This window comes from Onychomys torridus, chromosome 6 (genome assembly GCF_903995425.1).
Source record: "Onychomys torridus chromosome 6, mOncTor1.1, whole genome shotgun sequence".
In the NCBI taxonomy this organism is placed as follows: Eukaryota; Metazoa; Chordata; class Mammalia; order Rodentia; family Cricetidae; genus Onychomys; species Onychomys torridus.
This window is the reverse complement of record NC_050448.1, coordinates 53,006,415-53,033,084: the sequence shown is the minus strand read 5'-3', so window position 1 is coordinate 53,033,084 and position 26,670 is coordinate 53,006,415. Positions and strand designations below refer to the sequence as shown.

At 39.1% G+C, this 26,670-nt stretch overlaps 2 protein-coding genes across 4 annotated transcripts in view; one reads left to right on the top strand and one right to left on the bottom strand.

Annotated features, from left to right (window-relative positions):
* Serpini1 (serpin family I member 1) overlaps window positions 1-21,441 on the bottom strand; it is a 79,489-nt gene extending 58,048 nt beyond the window's left edge. Inside the window, exon 1 of one of the 2 annotated variants that reach the window (XM_036191114.1) lies at window positions 21,412-21,441. The gene's annotated coding sequence lies outside the window, so the exon portion shown is untranslated. Of the gene's footprint in view, window positions 1-20,947; window positions 21,220-21,411 lie in introns of those variants that run through there. The other variant, XM_036191112.1, reaches the window with a different exon arrangement.
* A 333-nt stretch (window positions 21,442-21,774) lies between these two features.
* The window catches only part of Pdcd10 (programmed cell death 10), a 41,554-nt gene continuing 36,658 nt past the window's right edge, over window positions 21,775-26,670 (top strand). For both annotated transcript variants that reach the window (XM_036191116.1, XM_036191115.1), the window contains exon 1: window positions 21,775-21,900. The gene's annotated coding sequence lies outside the window, so the exon portion shown is untranslated. The remainder of the gene's footprint in view (window positions 21,901-26,670) is intronic.

Below are 26,670 nucleotides of genomic sequence, written 5' to 3'. Positions count from 1 at the left end.
TGTACACACCTCACTGCACATGCCCATCCCCACTCCAACCTGCATAAAAGGCCAAGGCTTTTGAGAATCACTGTTGGAAAACAAAGGGAGGGTACGGAAAACCGAGTAATTTAGCTCCATGCTCTGACATCTGATGAACTTGATTCTTCCCTGACAAACAGATCTATATATTCAACAACAACAAATTGCTTATACTTGCAATTTCACAAAATCTCCAATTTTCCATCTAGTTTAATCAAATCTCCAATTTTCTACTTTTTTCCCCCACAGGGAGAAAACATCTAAGAAAATAATAGAAAAGATTGGCTGTTTCATCTTTTAATTTTAGTACGGAGCAAAAGCTTTGAGAATTTTTTCTGATACACTTTGAGTCAGTCTGAGTAATAATAGGTCTACCTCAGTTTACTAAAAAATAAACATTCAAAATATTTGTAAGTAAATTAGTGTTAGCATTGCTACATTTTGAATATGAAATGTCCCCAAATTTATGTGTTTAGTATTTGGCCTTTACTGGGGATGTGAAACTGGGAGATGGTAGAAAGCAGGTGTGCTATAGTTGGAGAAAATAGGTCACGATGAGGTGAATATATATCAGCCCCTCCACCTAACTCCTAGTGTCTTTAGTCCCCCCTCCACCTTTTTTTTTCCCTGTTCCTATGACAAAATACTTTGAGAAGACAAACTTAAGGGAGAAAAGGTTTTTCTGGCTTACAGTTCAAGTGTATAGTTTATCATGGTGAGGAAGGAAAGGTGGCATGAGCTTAAAGCAAATGGTCACACTGTATCCATAATCAGGAAGAGAGGACCATGAATGCTTGCTGCTGCTCAGTTCCCTTCCATTTATATGGTCCAGGATCCTGTCCAGGGAATGGTGCCACCCCCAGTGGGCAGGGCTTCCTACCTCAATTAGCCCAATGAGAATAGCCCCTCAAGGCATGGTCAGTCATCCATCTTCTACCTAGTTCTATGTTCTGTTAAATTGACAATTAACAGTAAGCACTGTGCTGCATCCACAAGGTCAGCTGCTGTTCCAATCTCCCTCAGTCATTAATTCTTCTTAGACTCAGTCCCAAAGCTATGAAGCCTGCTGACTTCGGACCACTGAAACATTTAAAAACATGAGTTCGAGTAAACTTTTCCTCCATTAAAACTGTTTCTTTTAGATGTTTCTCATGGCAACAGAACACTGACTAATGCAAGAATACATTAAATGTGCCAGTAGGCTCATAAACCTGAAAAACTCAGAAGTTTCAAGTGTCTTTGGCACACCAGCAGGGTCTGTGGCATGGAAGAGGGTATATCTTACCTAGATACAGGGGCGTTTTCTCTAAAATAGAAACTCTGCTAAGCATACTTAATGAGGTGAGGCAGGTTTCAGTTACTACGCTGACAATTTGGATATCAGACTTAAAATAACCTTGCTGTGTTTTAATATCGCCTGTCTGAGATTATAATTGTGTGTGTGTGTGTGTGTGTGTGTGTGTGTGTGTGTGTGCGTGCGCGCACACATGTTCAGGAAGAGACCAAAGGTACCATCAGATATTTTCTTCAATAGCTCTCCACCTTATTCTTTGAAACAGCATCTCTCAGTGAATCTGGTGCTCATTGATTCAACTAGATTGGCTGGTCAACAAGCCTCAGGGCTTGCTTCCTATCTTGGCTTCCCCAGCACTGAAATTACAAGCCCATATTAGTATGCCTGGCTTTCATGAGGGGTTGGAGATTGAATTCATGTCCTTATGCTTGCAAAACTGAAAAAGGACTTTAGTAACTGAGCCCTTTTCCCTGAAGTTATAATTCTCCCATATAGATTTAATCAATATTTTATTTTAAATGGCTTAGATGTATAATAAACTCCCACACTTTTCTAATTTTAAGAATGCAAGAGAATTTGTAGCTGCCCAGTGTAAGTTGTGGGACATAAACACTGCAGTAACTGCACAATTTACAGAAAGACACAAAGGATTTTAGTTACTGTTGAAATAATGGTCAGACTGCAGGACCCATTATTGGTGGAAACAATAGAGAATTAACAGGATAGGTTGATCTCTGGGCTAACTCAGGCAACTTTTTCTGTCATTTTTCCCATTATAGTAGTTGGAATTGCACCAATAATTGACTCAAATGACAGTTATAAAAACCAAGGGGATAACATATGGGGGGTGATATATAGACATTGGCATGGTGCTTAAGTTATAGAAAAGGTACTGACTTGAAAAACAGTGTTGTTTTCTAAATTTCCCCCTATGCAGCACCCACTGCCGCCTTAAAACCTTTCACTGTCTGCTCACATACTAAGAACTGCTTCCACATAGCACACAAACAGGTACCAAGAAAACATGAGTATAACCCCACTGCGCCATGTTGCCTCTTCTGCTTCCTTAATTTTCCTTGTATTTATTTTGTTCTTACTTATTACATCAGACTGTATAGCTGAAATAACTTTTCACACAGCTTCCGGAGCTCAACTGCAAAAGGAGGAAGCTTATATAACATATAATGTGTTCACATGCCCATCTCAAGCATTTCTGTATGAACTGTTTCCATAGCTGGAAAAAGAGTAAATGCAGCTGCGTAGAGGAAGCAAAACACCAGTTTTGGTTTCCTTTCTCTGAAAATAAGTCCCTCTGGGTGGGTGTTTTGCCAATAGCTGTAATTTTACTTATTAAGCAACAAATATTTTTTGTATCAAAACAAGTTGTATGAAACCTTAAGGGAAAGTGTCATTATTTCCCCGTCAAAGGAAAGACAAAAATGTATGCTCTTCCTCATACAGGAAGATCATCATTTGAATTCAAAAGAACTGTCCTTCATTTTCCCAGCTAACTCACTGAACATCACTCTTGTCCCATGTCTATCTGGAACTTCTTTCAAAACACCTCACTCAATATTTGGATTCCCTAATTTCCTAGGGTTCTCCACTCCTTTCTTATTTGGTTTCTATTACTGAAGCATTGTTACCTTGTCTGAGCATACAGATTAAGTAGCAATGAACAGAAAAGTAAACACTTTGCTTAAATTAAACAGTTTCTGAAACAGGCTTAAGGCACTAACTGATGAATACAGTGAATTTTCATCGAATGAGTTGGCAAGATTCAGGAGCTAATCCCGTGTCAAACACAGGCTACTCTTCTGTGGGAATTCCATACCCATTTGACTGATGAGAACTTATAACATGATATTATTACCAAGCCTTGCTGATGAGAAGGAAAAGAGTTAAATATTTAGAATATTGAGTGTATTTGTTGTTGTTGCTGGAGATCAAACCTTGGGCCTTGTGTATGTTAGGCATACTCTCTACTACTGAGTTACAGTCCCAGCAGAGCACACATTTAAAAAAAAAAAAAGAGAGAGACTGTCTAGGCAAAGAGAGCAATTACCATGACATACTGCATATGATAAATGATTTTCAGTGATGGATTATTCATGCCAGCTAGCTAGCTGGATTTATGGCTCTGAGCATGAAAAGCACAGGTGTCTTAATATGCTTTGTGGACATGAAGAGGCATACAAAACCAAAATTTGAAAATTTCCAAACAGGATAAATTCGAGTACAAAATACACACAAAGACAATGAGAGGAAATGAAGCTGGGTATTTCAATCAAATTTGACACCTTTAATCAAAAAGCAAGTGGTAATTTTAAAACAGTGTTGTAAACATGTCCAAGGCACCATTATTTTGCAACAGGAAGCCAAGTGAATGCTGATGAATTGTCTTTTCAAGACAGACGATTTCCATGCTTCAAAGTTTCAGTTTCATAAGTGAACCCCTTTTTATCTAAATTTATAACCATATTTTTTTTAATGGGCAAAAGTCATCAAACAGCACATTTGTCATCTTTACCACTTGGGATCACAAATTGTTCTATAGTCATTCTTATTGCTCATTCATAGCTTCCATGATCAATGCTTCCTCAGTTTTTCCTATCCCATTGGTGATAAAGGTCACAGGCAAGAAGACAACTCAGCAAGGTGGGGATGGTGGCAGATGGCCATTTTTATTCAGTAACCACACACACTTACCTCTGGGTTGATTTCTGACCTGTACCAATTGAAAGACAAAAGTTGCCGTTGAACCCATATTCCAGATTTCCCTTGGGTCTACATGACTTTTACCACAGTGGGGCCACTGTTACCTCCTCTGCTTTGTCACTAGTTTCTTCTTCTCTTTTCTTTATTTGTAACCACGAGTCATTCCCTTTGTGTGCTCATTTACTTCCATCCGACTGAATACAGACCTGACACCAACAGCCATGGTTATGCTCATTTTTCAACTTGTGTTAGGTTGTAATTCTATGTAAGCTACACAAACAGGCTCGACGCTATGGTATCTTCACAATGTAATACACTGTCATCAGCATGAATGACTCCCTTTTCATGAAATTCAATCCTTTTGTCTTGAATTCTGCTGTGTCATAGAACCATAGCTTTTTTAAGATTTTAAATTAACCTTTCTATATTACTTCTTTGCATTCCTTTTTCTTACCCCAGTTTTGCTTTATTTCACTTCATCGCTTTAAACCTGTATAACAGGACACTAGGAATGCCGCTCATCTGGTAGGGTGGCTAGCCTACTATGCATGGAGTGAAGCCCCTAGCATCCACAAATCAGATCTGGTGGCACATGCTTGGAATTCCAGCACTCAGGAGGCAGAGGCAGGAAGATAAGAAGTTCAAGGTCATCCCCAGTCAGACAGACCATCCTTGGCTTTGAGACCCAGTCTCATTAGAAGATAAAAGAAATGCTGAGTTTTTAATGTTCAGCAGCAAAGTAAAGCTAGGCAGTTGTTTATGTCTGTAATCACAACACTCCAGAAGCTGAGACAGGAGGATCTTATGTCCAACTATAGCCCATACTACAAAGCAAAACCCTATATTTAAAATTGGGAAGGGACAACTGAAAGGGAAAAAATCAGTAGCCATCTTGAGAGACGCTTCCCCCTCCCCTCCTCCAAAGGTATTTGCTGACTAGCGGTTTTAGAAGTGATCAGAAGTTGAACTTAAGGCTGGGACAATACATCTATATATCCCGGACTTGGCCAAACAAGATATGGAGAGTAATGGGCTCAACTGACCAGAAGTTGACCTTAGAGGAGAGTAGAACTGGAACAATAAATCTGAATGTACATATTCTGGGTTCATAGGGAGTAAAAATTTGTGTCTCTAAGATACCCTGGATCCTGTTAGCCATCAATGACATCATGCTTATAGTTCAGCCAGTAACTTCAAAGAACTGCCTCACCCTTAGCCCTTACATCCAATCCCAAGCTGCATGTAAACTTTTCCTATATAAACCCCTTAAAGTGAATGCTGGGGCCATCCTCCTTCACCTGCTGAGTCAGATGTTGGATGGAGGACCAAGATTGCTTGTTTTGTTAGTAAAAAACCTCTGTGTGCTTGTATCAGATAATGGCTCTGTAGTGGTCTTGCTTGAGGGTCTTGTGACCTGGGCACAATGACACCATGCAGAGTTGTTTAGTATGCTGACATCCTGCATTAAAGCTTATATTCTGCTTTGATCATATTTTTATTCCTTGTTATTAATATTATCTTTTACAAATGTGAAAAAGCACTTATTGACTTCATCATTGGTAGAATAAAGACTTGAATATGGGGGCTGTTGGGATGACTCAGAGGCTAGATGACTCAGCAACAAGGCTTGCTGCCTTTCTAGAGGACCCTGGTTCTGTTCCTAGCACCCACAGAGGTGGCTCATGAAAGCTAGGAACTCTCAGAGGATCTGATATCCTTGTCTCTGCAGATGCTTGCAAACCTCTCCCTCTCCCTCTCCCTCTCTATCTCTCTCTCTCTCTCTCTCTCTCTCTCTCTCTCTCACACACACACACACACACACACACACTAAATAAAAATAAATTGTTTTAAAACAAATTTAATATTTCTTACATTTTCTCCTGTTTTCCAATGATCTGGGATAGCTGACAAAGCACATTATCACATTATTATTGATTTTTTTCTACCACAAAATATCCTATTTCGTACCAATTATGTATTTGCCACCAAATTTAATTTCTAATCCCATTAAAAGCTAGGCAGTAGTAATTTGTTTATATTTGTTTTAAGGGACAGCTGAGTCCATTTTCTTTTCAGTTAAACAATGTTAGAGTTTGATTGTGCCCTTAGCTAGAGGTCAACTTTTTGACTGGTTCTTCCTCAATAATCTTGTAAATCACACATTGTAAAGTGTTTCTATTACTCTGAGAATTGACTGACCATAAGATGTTTCATGGTATGTTAACTGTCTGACCACAAACAAACCCATAACATGCACCCTTCCCATGATCATAAAAATAACTGCAAAATTCCACTTTTAATCACTTGTTTGCTTGGCATAGACTACTCTCTCTCTCTCTCTCTCTCTCTCTCTCTTTTGGTTTTTCGAGACAGGGACCACCACCTGGTTTAGACTCCTCTCTCTCTCTCTCTCTCTCTCTCTCTCTCTCTCTCTCTCTCTTTTGGTTTTTCGAGACAGGGACCACCACCCAGTTTAGACCACTCTCTTTAATCTTAGCAGTTTTCAGTCTACTACAAGAGACTGAAAATATGGCCATTATTAATATTTTCCTTTCAGCATCTCAGTGTCAGCTCCTGGTTTTTGACACTGTAACAACTTGTTTGCATGTGAAACAATTATTTTTAAGATCTAAGTAACTTTAAAGAAAAGCACTGGCAAACATTTGTATCTTGTTTCACTAATCTTGAATTCGTGTTTACGTGGTCAACCAAGTATCATCTGCTATTTTCTGTGGATATGAGTTGTCCCTCACATGACCAAGAAGATTGTACTCTTGTTCTGATGTGTGCTGAGCTAAGGGATTAGGAATCATTAACACAAACACACGCCATTGGGATTCCCTGGCACTGCACTATTTCTTTCTGTCATTAAGTGCTGCAGTGGAGGACATGACAAGTTTATTGTGAGGGTTTAATATCTCAATTTGAGAAGATCTGTTGCCATGTTTGTAAGAAAGTTTTCGGACTGGCTTAATGAAGACTCAAACGAAATGTAGTCAGAATAATTCCATGGACTGGGGGCCAGGGCAAACCAAAAGGAAAAAGTGAACTGAGCACTCTCTGCTTCTGAACTACAGCTGGGATGATGTCTCCAATTCCTATCATCACATCTTCTCCACCATGATGGACTGTACATACCCTCAAGCCACAAGCCACTCTCACTTCCTTAAGTGGCTTTTGTCACATAGCTTGTTGCATCAAAAGGAAAAGTAACTACTAGAATGAGTTTTTCCACTTCAGTTTGTCTGCTTAAAATTTAGCCCTGCCCTGGCATTCCAAAATTTATTTATTTATTTATTTATTTATTTATTTATTTATTTATTTATCTATCTATCTATCTATCTATCTATCTATCTATCTATCTATTTATTTATGGTTTTTTGAGACAGGGTTTCTCTAGTTTTGGTGCCTGTCCTGGATCTCCCACTGTAGACCTGGATGACCTCAAACTCATAGAGATCCACCTGCCTCTGCCTCCCAAGTGCCCAGCTTCAACCCCACTTTTAAAGATGCCAATCTCTCTTCCTTAATTTTGCCTGGTGTTCTAAAGTCAAATGATGCCAAATGACTGATTTCTTTATTATTACTTCTGTCTGCCTGTTGAGGTTTCTCATAATTCAACTTTGTATAATTTGCCTTAGGTTGGCCTTTTTATATTAGCTTAAAAATCACTTTCATTGCAATTCAATTTACCTTTCATAATTAAAAAAATAAATTTAGTTTTAAATATAATAGGGAAGCCTTTTCCTGCCTGATTTTTGAGATATAGGTTTCCTGGCCAGCCAGGGGTTGTCAAAATTAAAATAATCCCCTTTCCCTGAAATTGATTCTACATTTTTTATTTGATAGGTTTAATAACTATATCCATATTGTGTGTATGCACATGTGTGCTATACATGTTTGCATGATTGTGCGTATGTGCATGTAGAGGTCAGAGGGTAGCACTGGTTGTCTTTCACATTCACATGTCTCTCCACACTGAAATGTCTTTCTAATAGACAATTCAATCAGTTAAAAAAAAGGCTCATGATATTGAGAAACCATCACTACCCCCTGTTTTGGGCATTCCATTACCATGTAAAGAGACACACTACTAACAGTCAACTTCCATGCCTTCTGACCCATCATTAAATTACTTTGTGTTTTTATGGATTTGCCTGTTCTAAAGAGTACCTAGAAAAATTGGCCTATTGTACCCTGTGATTTGCTTGGCATGTTTTTAATGGTAAGTGATGTTAGCATCTATCAGCACTTCATTCATTCTTAGGGTCAAGTAATACTCCACTGTATAGAAATACATTGGATTTGCCTATGAACCAACTTTTATGTAGACTTGTTTCCCAAATTCTTATGGGCATACTGCTACAGTGTTATTACTGGGGTCACATGCTAATTTTGTGGTAAAAAATTTGAGGAATGGTCAAAGTGCTTTTCAAAGTGGATGTGCCTAGTATTCTCAGAGGCCAGAACACAAAGGTTTCAATTTTGTCAGTTTGTTGTCAATGACTGTTACTGCCTCTTTTTAATTTAGGGGATTCTATAGTTGTCAGTTTCACATTTTGATTTTTTAATTTCATTCCCCAAATTTCTAATGATGTTATCTATCTTCCCCCCCATTTATTGAAAATAGTCTTTTCTAATACAATATATCCTGATTACAGTTTTCCATCCCTCTACTTCTCCCAGTTTCTCCTTACTCCCCTCCCATCAGGATCCACTCCCTTTCTGTCTCTCATTAGAAAAGAACAGGCTTCTAAGAGATAATAACAAACATGACAAAATAAAATGTAAGATAAAACAAAAATCACAAGGCAAACCAACAGACGAGTCCAAGAGAATGCATAAGAATCAGAGACTCACTCATACTCAAGTTAGGAATCTCATAAAAATATTAAACTGAAAACCATAATATATACACAGAGGACCTGGGATCTGTCCCTGTGCTTGCTGCTTCCATCTCTGAGTTGATATGAGCCTTGCTTAGTTGATTTAGAGGCCTTGTTCTCCTCATATACTCTATCCCTTCTGGCTCTCACACTCTTTCTGCCTGTCTTCCTAGGAGTTCCCTGAGCTCTGTGGGGTGGGATTTGATGGAGACCTCCCATTTAGAGCTGCATGCTCCAAGGTGTCTGTCTGTCTGTCTCTCTCTGTGCTCATTAGAGTTTTGTGTATACAAAATTTATTTCAACTGCCAGTATAGGTTTCATTATTTGTTTCTAATCAAGAAATTTTCTTTTCTTTTCTTTTCTTTTTCTTTTCTCTGTCTCTCTCTTTGGTTTTTTGAGACAGGGTTTCTCTGTGTAGCTTTGTGACTTCCCTGGAAATCATTCTGTAGCCCAGGCTGGCCTTGAACTCACAGAGATCTGCCTGGCTCTGCCTCCCGAGTGCTGGGATTAAGGGCATGCACCACCACCACCGCCGCCAGGCTCTAATTAAGAAATTTCCTATTTGCCTTTTCCAGGTTCTTCACTACAGGAGCAAACAATTGAGAGGTTCTATATTCTTCTTTTTCCAGATACTAAGAATGTACATTTAGCCCTTCATAATTAAATATCATTTTAGCACTGAAATTTGTAACATTCTTTGAAAAATCTGACATGTTCTATCTTATATGTGGAATCTGAACAATAATATATGTATATATGTAAACAAATGTACATTATGTATACAGTGTAAGTAAATATAGGGAAATGAGGAAGGAGTGAATGCAGGCAATGTACAAGGGTGTGTGTGTGTGTTTCTAGTTTTAATTCTGTCATGGATTTTTTTTCCTTTTGGTGCTGGATAAGTACATAAATTTAAGGTGAAACTTCACAGCTTCCCAAAGAGTTCCAAGTCTAACTGTATATAAATTCACCCACTTGTATAGTATTTGGGTCTGCAGAACTTGGGTGTGACTTTTTTATTTATTTCAAAATTTGTTTTTTTATAATAAAGTAAAAAATAAAAAGTTGAAGAAATTATCATCTTAGTTTTCTAAAAATATCAATATGAAAATATTATGGATTATTACTATTATTATGTTATTATTTTGCTTGAGACAGCCTCAATATGCAGCCAGGCTATATATCTTTACTGTGCTGTTGTGGTTATATTTTATGTTACAGTTATCTGGATTAAATTCTCTTTCATCATGGTAGATTATTTCTAACTTTTTCTAGTTCCTAGTTTTTTCATAGTTTTTCCTTTAGCTATTCGTCTATTACATTAATGTTATCTAATTTGTTGCTCTATAGTCACAGTACCTCATACTAACTTTTGTTTTTATAATAGTGATATCATTATGGTTCCTTTTAAATATTGCTTTCCTCTTGTTTCTAAGAAGGCATTTTTACCCCTTTAAAAAATCTGTTTTCATGGTTTCCTAAAATACTACACTATTTACCCTTAAATGTATCCTAGCTATAGAATGACTTCATATTTAGTTTGTTACTTTTAAGTAATCTTACTATCTCTATACAATACTTTATGCAGCTCTTCAAATTTCTTACAGTAAAGTATACCATTTGTAGTTTCCTGATCATTTTCCCTGGACATAGGAGGAATTAATTTTAGTTTTAAATTTTCATGTGAACCAATGTTAAGAGTTCACTTAAAATAATAAAGCATAATAAACCTAATATTGAATAAGCAACATTTAAACAGCAGTAACGACCGCTAGGTACAGTGAAATACTATACCAACATAAACAGACTGAGCCATTATACATCATATACTAAGAATTAAAGAAATAAATGGGAGCCCAGTTTTGTCTGACCACAGAGCTGATATACTCAGAGGATGGTAGACTTGCGAAAAAGACCAGATATGAAATATTTTAGGCTTGTGGACATCCCTTGTTCAACTGATATTACAGTAAGAAAGCAATATGCAAATGAAGGGAAATAGATGTGTTCTAATAAGACTTTATTTACAAAGGAAAGTTATGTGTCTGCAGGGGTAGCTGGTAGCTTGTCATTCCCTGAAATTCAGTGATATATCAGAATGCCTAAATTCTTTACAATCTCCCTTGATTACCAATAGATCAATTTTTCCTGCTTCTTAGGTTTCTCAAATACTAGTATCATACAAGAGCTGTGATTTGCATGGCTATTTTCATGTGATTGTGCTCCATGTTGCCTTTTTCTGTTAACGACGTTGACAGATTATGACATGCAGTAAATTAGTTTTGTGTTTTATCTTCCTACAGTACTCAAGCCCATGTTATTGAATGACTAAGAGTTTAGAAGCTTATGGGGGAACCTGATAGGTAAGGATAACGGGAGTAAAGTATTGATACAAAGAGTATAAATACAGCAACAATGTGGCCAAGACTGTTCCATAACATCAGGAAAATGGAGTCTATACGTAGGTGAGCTTCTCAGTTGTTTTCATTTCCTCCTTCTGGAATTCTCCTCAGGCTTTCCTATCTGAAAGAATAATTCATCACAACTGCTAAGTCCAGGATGTGTCATTGTACAGATGAATCACCCTGCAGATAGTAATCACTGGGTAGATGTTGGCAACATTTCATAATTTAGAAATGGACAATACCATTTTCTATGGCAACAAATTTTATAGGGTTTCCCTCTAGGAAGCAATTGCTTATTTTGTCTTGTCAGGCAGCTTAGCAAACTTTCAACTCTTCTTAAGTGCAATCCTAATATCAATAACTATTATTTATTTATTTACTTGGTGGGTCAATGTCTTGCCATGGAGCTCAGGCAGGCCTCCTCAAACTCATAACCCTTCTAGTGTGGCTCTCAAATACTAGGAATATAGGTGCGCATCACCATGCCCTACAAACCCATATTATTGAATGCAGTCCATACATAGAGTGTAGAATATTTTAAGGCAGATTACAATATAATCATCAAATTTTACAGAAAATGTTTCAGTGAAAAACTGCAGGAAAGGTTTTAGATTACTGGCTTTCTGGAGAGAGATGCCATCAGTCTTTAAGGATTCTCTTTGCCCAGGGACTTGAAATTTGCTTATTACCCAGATGAAAGTTGGCATGGGAAAGCTGTAGTGGGTGGTTGTTTGAACCACACCCTGAAGCACCACCCCTAGTAAAGTAGGTGACTGTTACACCTGCCTATGGCCGTGAGGCACATGCCCTTGGGGCATGGCCACTGGGATCCTTAAGACCTAGGATGTACATGTGTGGCTTTCTCTTAGCTTCGCTAAATTGTGGTTTTGGATGCTGATACAGACCAGGGCACAGTTTGCCAGAGAACTGCCTTGGAGCATGCCTCACCCTTCCAGGATCCTGTGAGAAATTCCTTTATTCTGTCTTGTGAGCTAACCCCCAAATAAATTCCTTTGATCATTAAATAGACTCCATGGATTAATCCCAATAGAAAGCATTGAGTTTCTAAGGCTGAGAATCAAATTTAAAGTTAACATGGTTTTAAGGAGCAGTCTGGCCGACACTACTGAAAATTACCCCTAGTCATTTTCCAACCTCCACCCCTTTGCTTCATACACCAGAAGTCCCTGATATCCCATCTTCCTTTGGGGTGCACAGTGCATATCTGCAGGAGGCCTTTAGGAAAGCTTTTATTTCTTGGTTCAAAGCTTCATTCCCCATTCTTCCATCCTCGGACTGGAACGGGATACCTGGACAGATGGGCAAAAGATTTGTTTGCCTTACACCTAAATGTGAGAAATTGCTGGGTCAAAGATCCTGAAAATGCTGAGCTTCTGCACAAAATGCAAAGTCTACTCACCTCTGGATTGCTGCTCTTAAAATAAAGTAGGAACGTAAAATAAATCCTATTGTTTTGCTATCATTTTGCCTAAAACTTACAGCTGATTAAATATTTATTATTGAGACGTTTGTTTTTAAATTCTTAAATACTTGGGCGCAACATATTGGGAATACAGTTTTTTGGGTGTTTGTTTCTATGTTTTTTTTGAAGACAGTGTTGCACTACATAGCCCTGGCTGTTCCGGAACAGGAGAGCAGGCTGGCCTCCGACTCACAGATATCTGCCTGCCTCTGTCTCCTGTATGCTGGGATTAAAGGCGTGGCTACCATGCCTGGCAAAATGTTTGGTTTTACATTACTATGAACTGATGTGTCTTCTTTTAAATCCGTGTGTGTGGTGGGGGTGGGGTGGGTGGGGAGAAAGGCACTGTGTGCCGCAGAGCGTGTGGCAGTCCCTGCACAGATAGATGACCTCGGATCGTTTAAACCAGGGCTTCTCGCTTTTGTTCCTCCCACTGTCCTGCAGGCAGGCTACGGGGGATATTCTTCTGCCTCTGCCTCCCATTTTGGAGTAGGAGCACTGAGACAGATTACAGACCTGTGAATCCTTCGGCTTCCTGCCGGTGCTGGGGATACGAAATGCATCCTCAAACTACCTCATAAGTCCTTTACCCACCAAACCACCTGCCCAGCCCAAACATGTTTTTGTTGTTAGTTTAAATGCACTTTACTTTCAAATAATTTACCCAACAAGCGTGGCCTCCCCAACGCCCTTAAAACAACCGATCCACTCAAATAATTGAGGATCAAAATAACAGAGCTCAAGATGACATCAGTCATCAGTGCAGCATAATGACAAACATCGGCCAGATGACATATACAAATTGGTGACTCTGTTAATGTGTCTCCATTTCTAAATCATGTAATCTGCTTTCATCTTTTGTGGAGCATGAGCGGTTGCCAGGCCCGGGTGGAAGTGGCCTATAATCCTAGCACTGGGAAGGTGGAAGAGGAGGAGGAGGAGGAGGAGGAGGAGGAGGAGGAGGAGGAGGAGGAGGAGGAGGAGTTCAAGGTCAGCCCTAGCTATGCAGCAATTTAGGGAGCAGCTTGAGCTAGTGGGACCTGTCTCAAACAAATTATACTCGAGTAGCTCTTCTAAATCTTTTATAATTTTATACTGTGTATATGTATTTTATGAATGCACGTGTGTGTGTGTGTGTGTGTGTGTGTGTGTGTGTGTGTGTAGGTGATGTATGTAGGTGGGTGTGGGGGGTGCACATTCATGAGTGCCATGAGCTCACACAGCTAGGAGGGCAGTTTTCAGAGTCGGGTCTCTCTTCTACCATGTGAGGCCCAAGCCAAGTCATGAGGCTTGGCAGCAAGTCCCCTTTACCTGTTCAACCACCTCAATGGCTCTAGTTCTTTACAGGAACACAGAGACGTTAAATACAGGCAATAAACCAAACACCTTTTCTGACAGATTTCATTTATGCACCTTTTGTGTAAGACCTCATAACTTTTTAAGTTTCCTGAGTTACCTGAAACAAAAAATACAACATTGTTATAAAGCTGTAAGAATGTCATTTGACTTTCATGTGGTAGCACATGGCAGAGGACTTATACATGATTTAAGCTGCTTTAAAGATAGATTAAATGATTTAATGTATGTAAGCAATTAAAACTCTATGTAGGTAACTAGATAGAATAGATAGAGACCTCTTTTTTTTTTTTTTTTGAGCCGAGGATCGAACCCAGGCCCTTGTGCTTGCTAGGCAAACACTCTACCACTAAGCTAAATCCCCAGCTCCCGAGACTTCTTAACTAGAAGGCTGAATATACCTCATATACATTGCTTGCCTCAAAGATTTCAAACTGTTATGTGAGGTGTACTGTGGTAGGTATTGTGTTCCCTGAAATATTGTGTGTTCCCCAAAATAAACATATTTGGGGTCAGAGAACAGATAGCCACTAGAACAAAGCCAAAAATGGTAGCTAGAAAATGGGAAGAGTAAGCCATAACAGAAGTTGGGCGGTGGTGGTGCTCACCTTTAATCCCAGCACTTGGGAGGCAGAGCTAGCCGGATCTCTGAGTTCAAGGCCACTTTAGAAACAGCTAAGCATGGTGACCCATGCCTTTAATCCCAGAAACCCAACCTTTAATCCCAGGGAGTGGGGGCAGAAAGAGAGTATATAAGGCATGAGGACCAGGAACTAAGTGAGTTATGCATGTAGTTAGTTAAGCATTTTGGCTGGATAAGCATTCAGGTTTTGGAGAAGCACAGTTCAGCTGAGATCCATTGGGATGAGGACTCAGAAGCTTCCAGCCTGAGGAAACAGGATCACCTGAGGAACCAGCATGGTGAGAGAGCTGTGGCTTGTTTTGCTTCTCTGATCTTCCAGCATTCACCCCAATAATTGGCCTCAGGTTTGATTTCATTAATAAGACCTTTTAAGATTCCTGCTACAGTGTACAATAATTAAACGCTTCAATAACTAATTTAATTCAAGTGAGTGGCAAGTATTATACTTTGTAATAGCATGATACGTCATATTATACTTCATAATAACATCCTACTAAGAAATGGAAAAAATACAATTCCTTCTTCAATTCACACATTGTTAAAATACCTATAACCCAACAAAATTTAGATGATCAAACAAAGGACAGCTGTGTGGTGGCCTAAACTTATAAACCTAGCACCTGGGAGGTAGAGGCAGGAGGATCATGAGTTTAAGGTAATCTTTGGATATATATATATATATATATATATATATATATATATATATATATATATATATATATATATATATATAGAGAGAGAGAGAGAGAGAGAGAGAGAGAGAGAGTGTGTACCAGGCCAGTCTGGGGAACATGAAATGCTATCTTAAAATAAAGGACAAAAGAAATCAAATACAGGCAACATATCAATCATTTCTTGTATTTCTGGCTAAGGTCAAGGGGAGAAAAACATGAGAACTTTCCCAGTGATCTCTTCTCATTTCAAAACAATAGACAAGCAATAATAAAAACAAGATGCTAGGAGAGAGATGGATGACAGTTGAGAGGCACTCACTGACCTGTTAGCCTGGGCAATTTGAACTAGTTACTGGTAATTCTGGTTGAGATAAGTCCGAGAAAAACAATGAATATACTTGAAAATGAGAATATTAAGGCAGAGTAAATTCTGTTGGCCTTACCACATTAATTGCAAGTTAGTAAGGAGCTGTAAGCACTATTCCTACTAAACCACAAAGGGGCTCAAATGGTAGCCAAGTTGACACGCCATACAAGCTTCCACAGCCAAATGATGCAGGCCAGAACTGAGTATAGTCTCAAAACTCACCCCTTCCTGGTGACAACCCTAAGGTAACAAACACATGTGTCATTCAGGTTAAATTAGTCTTACTATGGACTTCTTGATGTAACCCTTTTGCTAAAATAGAACAAATGTTATATTTTAGACTAAATTCTAGTCCAGATGAAGCCTCATACTATAGTCATCGAATTCTCAGTAAGTATTTCTATAGGTAAGAAAAAAAATGCACACATAAACACAAACACATGCATTTGAGGGTTATATAATCTTTAAAACAATGCAATTCTGGAGGCAAGGCGTGGAAGATCTTGAAATGGCATCCAGTACATGAATTCATAACTAAAGCATATACCATGTTAGGCTTAGGTTAATGACAATATGTGCTCTGTTCATTCAGAAATCCAACAAAAGACAGCAATGATTATTCTGAGCTCAGTATAAACAACTGTTGTGGCAGAGGGATGAATTCAGTGCAGAATCAGATGTTTCAGCAAAGTGAAGTTTCCTAATTGAACTTGTTCGTAAAATGATACAATGGCTTGGCAAATAGCTGAACATATTATCCCTGTTAAATATGGCCTATGCATATGGTTCTTAACATACATATCAAAGCCAATGAAACTCAGTATTAGTCCTAAAGATCCTGAACATCTGATGAGCAAGACAGTTGTGAACTCAGCTAACAGTACGGAGCACAGTACTGAGCATGTGAGTGTCAAAGGAATAGTACGATTAATCATCATTTCCAAGCTAATCTATATCCATCAGCATGTTAGCAAATGTTGGCTAAAACAAAATACAGCCAGCTACATATCTGCTGTTATTAATTTCATTATCAAGAAATTGTTTATAATTAACTAGCATTCACCAAGCGTATAGTAACAAAAGAGAAAAAAAAACCTTACAAAATTTTTAATTCTGACACAAACCAAATTATATTTTTCTAAAAATGTCACGTCAAAAGTAACATCCAATCCTACAAATGGTTAAATAATGCAGGAGGCCCTCTTTCCTCTTTTTGAGGGTGGGGTAGAAAAAAATTATCAGAGAAACTGAAGAACAAATTCAGACTTTACACAATGAAATTCGGCTTTAAAAGGAAGACATTAGCAAAGGTCTTTCTCAGAGGCTTGATGGCAAATGGAGGTGAGCCATGGGCTTCCCTGGCTGGGAAATGTCCACCATGGGAGAATCTCCTGGCAATGCCATGTCTCTCAACCATGTTTCTTCCCTCTGGAATGAATTTAGAAATGCCCAAAATTGTAGATTGTAGATAAAATTTTGCAGCTCACAAAGTCTGAATCAAATCTGGCTCGAATCAACACATCTGAATAGTTAATCGGAACAAAGCCATTTTCAGAATAACTAACTTACACAGTAACCACTCGGTGGGATCAACTGTCTTATCCATGGAAATACAAGTGTCTTACTGCATTCTTCACAGTACTGGACAAATGTCTAATTGAGTGGGTGGTCACAGTGCAGCTTCCTTCTCCTGACCTTGATAGGATTTGCTCCAGATTAACATGAGCTAGAAAAGAAGCACCTGGTTTGGGGAGCCTAATGCTCGAGCTTTCAAGACCCAAGCCTCCTGGAGAAGTTAAGGCAGTAGGGTCAAAATTTCAAGAGCAGCCTAAGTAATTTAGTAGCATCCTATCACACAAAAACAAAGAAAAGACAGCGAAGACTTCAGATTCCAAATTGAATGAGCTAAGAGTACAGTGGTAGTGTTTAGCTATCATCCCCGAGAGCCTAGCTTCAACTCCCAGTACTGACAATGACAATAAAAATATAATACTCTACATGTATGAAAATGACTATTTATACATCCTATAAAAATAGAAAAAAACATAATTACCCAAATTTTAAGGATGAGATATGGAAAATATTAGCTGTAAGACTAAAAAAGCAAAACAAATCCTTATCTGAATAAACAACTGATCTGGATCCCCAAACCAGTATTTAACCTTAGGAAATTTTGTAAAAATCTAAACTGGTTATTGTTTGTATTGTCTGTGTAAGTAGCTCTGTTAAGGGAATAAATATCACTTTAGTTTTCATTTCTTTTAAAAATTTTGTCCAAATAATACCATGTACTTGTTCTGCCTTTATAACCTACAACTGTTCAAAATTTAATGTATTAATGATGTAGTGACTCACAGTGTAAAAAAGTAATGTCTGCGTTATGTATGTAGGTCATAGAAATTACTGGTTGAGAAAGGAAGTTCATACTCTCTTATATGAACTTAACACAAAACACCAGCATCTTTCCTCTCATGCCAAATGTATGCTTCTCAAGCATTTAAAAAAAAAATCTATTTCCCTGTCTCCCATTCACACCAAAACCATTTGCTCTTGAACCTGTATGTACTTATCCTGTTGTGTCAGAGACAGTCACCAAAACTTCCACTAGAAACATATCCCAGCTAATTTTTGACTCAGTAGGCTTAGAGTCAGAATATTAAATTTAATGAGAGGTCCGAAAAATAATGACCATTGAAGTTAACCAAGTCTTCTGGCCGAAGGAGAGTCATCTCTGAGTAGTTTCTATAGAACAGAAACATTTGCATTTTTCATACCATATACTCACTCATAGCTATGCATAAGCAGCAAAAAATGAGATGAGCAGGATAATCTGCTTTTTGATCATAGTTGATATTTTATATAAACTGAATGGTCTTTCCCAACACTAACCAATAAAATATTTCTGGTTATTTGAAATAGAATGTGAACATCAATTACATTGGATGAAGAATTCAAGGTGAAAAATAATTGTCCAAGTATGATATGCTAATGATTTGCTCTCATATGGAAGCATGGTCTTTTCACTGTCAAACTGACACAAGAACCCGATCTCATCCATTGAATTCTTAAAAAGATCCAATCTTAAAAACGGAAAGATTAGTTACTTTAAAATCGCAATCTTTCTTTTTGTAGTCTTATGACATCTCAGACCTAAGATGTACATAGCTAGGTGAGATTCAAAATGCATCTACATTTCAGCTGTTTTCATGTCAATTATCTTCGATCCATTTTCTTGGTTATTGACTGATTTCCTTCTCATAAAGAACTTCATTAGCAGTCATGTAAGTAACTACTATCACTCTGTGGAAGGAATAAGCTAGAGACAACAGGTATTCAATTTCCAAATGAATAAGCAGTGGATCCTTAGCATCCAAGACTCTGACTCAGGACTTGCACCTACATCACAAATAACAAGGGCAAGCACAATCCTTTCCAAGTGTAACTAAACCACCAGATCATATTTGCTCTTCCCAAATAATGGTTTGAAGATCACACCAGCTACATGGCTGCAGCAATGAACAGGTCTCCAGTAGTGTACCCCAAACAGCATCCATCCTTACTGTGGCTGCTAAGTTTAGTGGCTTCTGTTGCTTTTTTGGTCTGACAAGCTCTTTGCATCTTCTCATGCTTACATGATCGCCAATCTAAGCCTAGATAGTTTTGTTTGTGTTTATTTTTATTTTTTAAGATTTGTCTGCGTACACAGTTCTTTGGCATATGAGAATGTGGGAGGGAAGGATCTAATTAACTCAGTGATGTAGAGTTCTCATCTGTACCAGCACTCAGCAGAACTGAACCTTAAGCCATGGAGAGAATACCTTTGAGTCAGTCATTTTAAAAAGACAATTGTGTGCGTTACAAAAACACAATTCAAAACCCTAACGTAAGTCAGAATAGCATGACAACAGAAGAAGATAGAAGGTAGTTACTGGGTCTTATTGATCACGCTTTTAAAAAAAATCTCAAGTATTCTGACACTCTATGGACCAGTCAACTGTCATAATAAAGGCATTTCAGAGCAGTTTTGCTGCAATATGATACTATCATTAAGAGGCATATAATCTCGGGCACTGTGTAACAAGAAAATGAACTAAGCTGATCGATTCTTACTACTTTTCCAAAATGAAAAGTCTGTAATCTGTCCTAGTTACACAGAGATAGGGGAGACTATCATCTTCACCAAGTATTGCAACGTAATGCCTCCCATATTTATTAAACTTACATTAAAAAGTATACACATGAGAATGAACTATTTTATGATACTATGTATCTCTAAAATCGGAACCTATTATAACATACTAAAGCTTATCATTTTACACCTAGTCTCTTCAACAGAGAAAAGCTCCTCCACACAGCTTCCCCTGTACTCCTGTTTTAAAAAGACGAACAAACGTTACCGGACACAAATGAGAGACTAAGGAGCAGAGATGAAGTACACCATATGTTCCTGTTGTAGGCTGAATCCAGGTCTTTGTTTCAATATTCCAGCGCCAGCAAGAAGGAACGCTGAATAACAACCTATTTAAATTTATTTTCTCATTATCGCGGTAAAAGTTACACTTATGATAGGTTCAGCCTGAACCCATTCTATCTTATTATTTGCTCCTTTAAGCCAGATATTTTTGCAATCCCAGGAACCTGCAATACAATCGCCCAGAATAACAGGTCCGTGGCAGAACAATCTGATAAGCCAACACAAGCGGCAGGCACTGAAGAGAACAAAGTTATTTTCCTAGCGAAACAGTTCCGAAGTGATTCTAGATCAATGACATTTTTGCTTTTTACCAGCTACGCACCTATCTAGACACCGTCCACCTGGTTCTCAATTAACAGGGCTTTCTTCAATCTTGCGGTCTCCCACATCAGTTTTAATGGTGCAACTCAAAACAAAACCACTAACCGCGCCCTTAAAAGCTCAGACGGAGTTACCTTTTGCTTTTTTCTCCCTACTAAAGCCCCAAATTGTACATCTGGAAGGGTTTGCGCCGCTATCTTACGGCAATATTAGCACTCTTTCTGCTCTGCCCTGGCGTTCCTATTGTCGGAAACCTTTCTCCCCCGGGCGGTATGCTGGCGTCGGCAAAGGGCACCCACGCTTACCTCCCGCACACCTGCAATCCCGGGCTCGGGATGCTGGAGAGGACGCTGGGCAGGCTGCGACCGCTCGGGTTCCTGCTCCTACCTCTCTCCGGGGAAACTACAGACCGGGCTGAGCTTGGGCTTCTACGGAGCCTCAAGCTCCGCCTTCCCCTCCTCTCGTTGGCCGAGCCTCGGGCTCCGGCTCCTCCCTCTGCCGTTTGCGCAGCCCGAGCTGCAGGCGGCGCGAAGCGGTACGGGAGCAAGTGTCTCTCTGGTCTCGCTTTTCGGTCCGCTCCGCCTCGACCCCCCACCCCCGACCCCCCACCCTGCGTCGCACCTGGCGCTTCCTCCCGTCCCGTTTAGCCCTCTCAGTGCGCTGGCCCAGGGTGTCCTGGGGACTATTGCTACTTTGGCTCAAGCGGAGCCCACACCTCACCCTCCCTCCTCCTCCCCTCCAGTCCCTGGAGGCTTCCTCTGCCGCCTACCCAAGGAAGGACCCAGCCCAGCTGCCGGTCGCTTGCCACCTCTGGTCCCCCACCCTTTTCCTTCCACCCATCCGCGGGCACCGCCCATCAGTGGGCGCGGCGTCTGAGGGCCGCCCTTGCGTTCTGATTGGTGCAGGTGAGAGTCGGCCCCGCCCTTCCTCCGTTTCTGGGCGCTCACTCTCTCTTCACCTCCCTTCCTCCCGTAAAGGCGGGGAACTCTTTTCCTATTTGCTAGAAGTGTCCCCACCTATCGCCCTAGGCGTTCTCGCAGCTCCTTCTGGGAAATGTGGTCCTAGGGTCGCAGGAAGTGCTGGCGGAACTGGAGGGCGGAACTACGAATCCCCATCGGGCCTTGCGCGACTCCTGCTGGGCAGGATTCCGGACAACGCCTGGTTCCTCTCGGGTCCTTCCGGCGTCGCCGGAGTGAATTGATCCGGGAGTTGAAGAGGGCTCCAAAGGTGGGAAGTGAAGTCTGTGCCTCAGTTGCCGGTAAGGCGAGGTTTCTCGGTTCGGGTCCGCACGGCTCCGCGGGCAGCCAGAGCGGCCTGGGGTCTGGCGGGGGCCGAGGCGGAGGCGCTGGGGCTGGGCTCTGGCCGGCGGGCGGACGGGCGGAGAGCGGGGCCCTCTGGGCGTCAGCGAGGTCTCTACGCGAGCTGCGTAAAGCTGGTTTGTAAATGCCGCTTGCCCAGCCCGGCCCGGCACCTCCAGGAAGTCCGCTGTGGGTGCGGGCGGAGGGGAAGGGTGAGGTCGGCCTCCCGGTCCCCGCCGACCGAGGGGGCGGATGTGCTGGGGTGGGGTCCCCGGCAGGTGAGGCTGGAGCTGTGCAAGGCCTGGAGCGAGCGTGGGAGCCCGGGAGTCGGCTCCCGGTGTGACTGGGGTTATGCCCTTTGAGGGAAGAGGAGAGCCAGTGTTGACAGTTCCGACTCAGTTCCAGTTTCCTGATGTGGCCTCTTTAAGGAGGTAGTTCTTAACTAGAAAGGTTTGTCCCTTTTAACTCTAAGACGTCAGATGTTTTTACTTCTGAACCGTACTCAGAAGCGCTTTCACTTTGGGATGCTCGTGAGGAAACTAAAGAAATAAATGACGTGCCCAAGGTCACACAGATCTCCAGAATCTAGTCCGCCGAAAGTCCAAGTTCTGACCAGAGTTGTCTGCCTAGAAAGAGAGTGGGGAGGTGGTTGGTAGTGCTCGAAGCGGATGAAAGAAGTTGGAAAGTAGTGTGTTCATTCTTCAGAAACGTTAGGATGTGAAGATTTGGTTTGTTGAAGTGGAGTGAAATCCTTCCCAAAGCATCCTTTCTTACGTTTTGTTAAAACAGGAAGGATCGTTTTTTTAGCTTAGATATTTACCCCCTTTTCTGTGCATACTAAATGATAACAGTCATCTTCCACGTGCCATTTTTAAAAGGATAGATAATATTTAGCAATAAGCTCAGCGTTGCCATAACGAGAATAGTACTTTTCTATTTTCTAAAACTAAGAGTAAAGTATGGGTGAAACTTTCACAAAACTTATTTTACACATTTTAATGTTTTCATTAAGTGAAAATTAAATGCAGAATCATGGAGAAGTTATAACATGGCCATTACCAGAAATGACTATTTTTTTGGTGTGAGGTTTTTACTTTTCCCTCATTTTCTTCACTCCATGTATAAGTAGTAAAACAAGCGCTGGTATGTTTTCTTTTTCTTGCCATCATCTGTGACTTTTAATTCATTCTTAACGTTAAAGAATGAAAAAAATGATGCTTCTGTATTCAGTAAAAAGCAATGCACTTCTTTCAAACAAGTGACTAATTTTAGCGGATAGGTATTATTAGATAGTTTTTAATAGACTTGCAAGAGCTTTTTTTTTATTGAAGACAAGATTTCTTCATAAGATTATATCCATAAACACGCACATTTATAGTTAGTAGGCATGGTGTGTAAATTAAAATATTAAATACATAATATATACTATAAATAAATATACTATATTTTCAATGTGCTTTGCTTGCTATGATTAATATTAACAATTTGTTTTTTTTTTAATGCAAAACTTTTCTGGGATCAGAAGAATCTTTGTTTCTCTGTTGTTCAAGTTAATATGGTCTTGTTTTACTGTGACTTTTAAATGGAGAGGTCTGGGAGCATAAATGGACAAAATCAGGGATAATAGAACATCATGCATAGAGTAGTACAAAATAAGGAAGAAGCAACTAAACAAACGGGAAATTGTGGGGTTAATTTGCTTTTGAAGTAGATTAAAAGGTTTAAATGGGCCGTATATACATCAATGCTAGTAAAGCAAGAATGCCAGTGTATTTTCTAGATGACTGTGGACATTTGCTGTTTGCTGGGCAAGTTTTAACTGGCACATAGCTATGTGGTTATGGAGAATGTTTTTTTTTTTTTTTAACAAAAATGAAAAATTAACTTTTGTCTACTCTAAATATCTCTGTGTCTCTGAGGTCCATTATAATTTTAGTGTTTCATCACTACACGTGTAGTGCTGAGATGAATGATGTTATTGCTGTATTTAAAATCCTTCAGTTGCTAGCTAGAATTCACCATGGCTTGTTTAACCTGTAGTGTGCAGTTCTCAGTGGCCACAATTGTTCTCTACTGTAGCTTTGCATCAACTTTAAGACATTATCCTTTGCAGGACTTTGGAGGTCTTCCTTGTATAGCTGTCCTTTCTTAAAAGGTAGTCTATAAGAGCAGTACTGTGTATTATTAATCTCTGTAGTCCCAGTTGGTAGAGTAATTGAGTGGCTACAGAGAGGAGAAAAGCTTGGGTTGGTTTAGTGACTTGCCCAAGGTCACGTGGCCTGTAACAGATCAGGTGGTTATAATCCAGGTCTTTTGACCATACATGTTCAAAACTGTGATTACTGTATGTAAGAAAAAGAGTGACCATTACAAATGTTTTGATGGCATGACCCTCTTACTCTGTTTAATGCCACCAATTTTTCCTGAATGGCTCCAACCTTATTGTTAGCTATTGTTTTTCTAATATAAGATACCTCCTGATTTGGGGACCATTTTACAAATTCCACCTCTTCCCCTGCCCTATTTCACTTTCCCTCTCCCAATGTGATCAATCTCTTCAAGGCCTGTCTTACTCTGAGCCCTTCTTTCCCAAACCAGAATAGATTCCTGCCCTGTATTCTACTCTGAATTCTTCCATATACTAAATTCTTTCCCATATTCTGAATTCTACTGACACTGTCACAAGAGGAATTTACTATTTCTATACTGATTGAATAATGTTTTCCCATACTAAAGGTTACCTGGGCAAGGCATCTTATTTGTTACGGTTTAGCCTACCTCTTGTACTATTTAGCAGTGAGTATTCAGTAATTATTTGCAGAATGAATGAATGAAGGTATGTATTCCAGCATAGTGCCTTTAGTACCATACTAGGGACAGACATACAGAAATGAATGAAGCATCTGCTTCTTTCCTCATAGCCAGTTGAAGGATACAGGAATTTTCAAATGAATTTAGGACAGATGTAAAGGAGTTAATGCCAGAAGTTTAATGTAAATTATAGAAAGGTATTTTTTCTTGGTGATCTCTAAAGTCTACATTAAGTAGTTTCATTGTGGAAATATAAAGGAGTTATTTTCTTTTACAGCAAAATTTCTGTGTAGCTCAGCATTTTAGAAAACGTGCTACTGCCTTGCTTTTTAAAAACAAGCAAGATGCATTATAACAAAATATAGACTTGGAAGAAACTTTTTAATGGACATTATTCTTTCTTAGATATATTCGTTTTTTACTTCAAAACAGTTCTTTTACTTGCCTATGGCCAAGGACACCAAAGAGAAAGAAATAAGTTTACGCATTCAACTCAGAATTCAATTAAATTGCTAAAGTCTTAGAAGGACTGGAGGCAAGGTTTGCATCTAGACCTGTCTCCATGCTTCTTTGGTTTTTTTTTGGTTGTGGTTGTAACCAGGATTTACTACAACCTTCTTGAGAGAAGATGATTTTGGGAAACTGACTTTCTAATTTCAGAGGAACTTATATTTTGCCCTTCTTAAAAGTTATATTTGAGGATTTTAAGATAATATTTTACTTGCTTTGAATATGACACAAGATTAAAAGTGTTTTTAAAATTTTGCAAAAAAAATTTAAGGATATAGCAGGCTAGATTTTTGTCTGGAAAATAAATTATGTAATTTTTCACAGTACCACAGTATTATAATAGAATACATTCAACATCTCTGAATGATGTAGCCTTTTACTCATTTGTAACATTTACCAATACACCGTCCAAAAGAATATTATCAAAAGTGATTGCTTTAAATTTTGATGATGTGCTGAGGTTTATTATTGAATGTGTCTGCTAAATTCTAAACTTGATACTTTAAAAAAGTTAGTCTGAATGTTATTTGAATCTTCAATAAAAACTTCATATTTATCTCATATGCAGTTTGCAGGAGATTAAGCTGAGGTATTGTTTATATGTTGTTAAAATATTAGTTATTATGATAGGTATTGTTACTAAGAATTTTAAGCCAAATACATGAATTTTTCCTCTATAGCATGTAGAAGATGGTGTGATTTTATACTTTATTGCATTTGAAATATTGTGAGTTTCAGATTTAAATAATAGAGTATTTATACACATTCAAAAACAACAAAAATGAAAGCACTTGTGTTGAGGCAATTAGAGGTAATTTATTTGCTGTAATTTAATTTCACAGTTCAATTTTATATAAACAACAATTTCATCTAAGCTACAAAATACAACTTGGCTGGCATCACACTATTAGTCTCATTTTTCAAGACCACTTTTCCATTTGGAGTATGGGAAGCAGGTTTTTTAAACGATGCAAAAGTGATTTGAACCTATATAATCTACAGTTACTCAGAATCTGATGTTACTTTAGGGATGAAGGGGAGCACAAAGGATTTGTTTTTATCATTGGGTTACATTAATTATTGGGTAAGCATTAGAAATTAACTTCCCTTTCCTTAGTCAGGAACTGTCTCTTGGGAATAAGTTTACCATAGGCAAGTCTAAATTGTATAGTAATAATACCTTGGTTCATTCACCTAAGTATTTGTTGAGTATGTTTAATGTGTGAAATCGTCTACTTTGGCATGAGCTAGAATCTAATATATATGGCCAGTGTTCATGCCAAGCATTTTACATGCCCATCTAAAATCCTTACAACCATCAGAGGAGGTAAGAGCACTATTATCCACAATTTGTAAACAAGGAAGAGAAAACAGGCACTTGCCCAAGATCACAGAATTCATATTTGCTT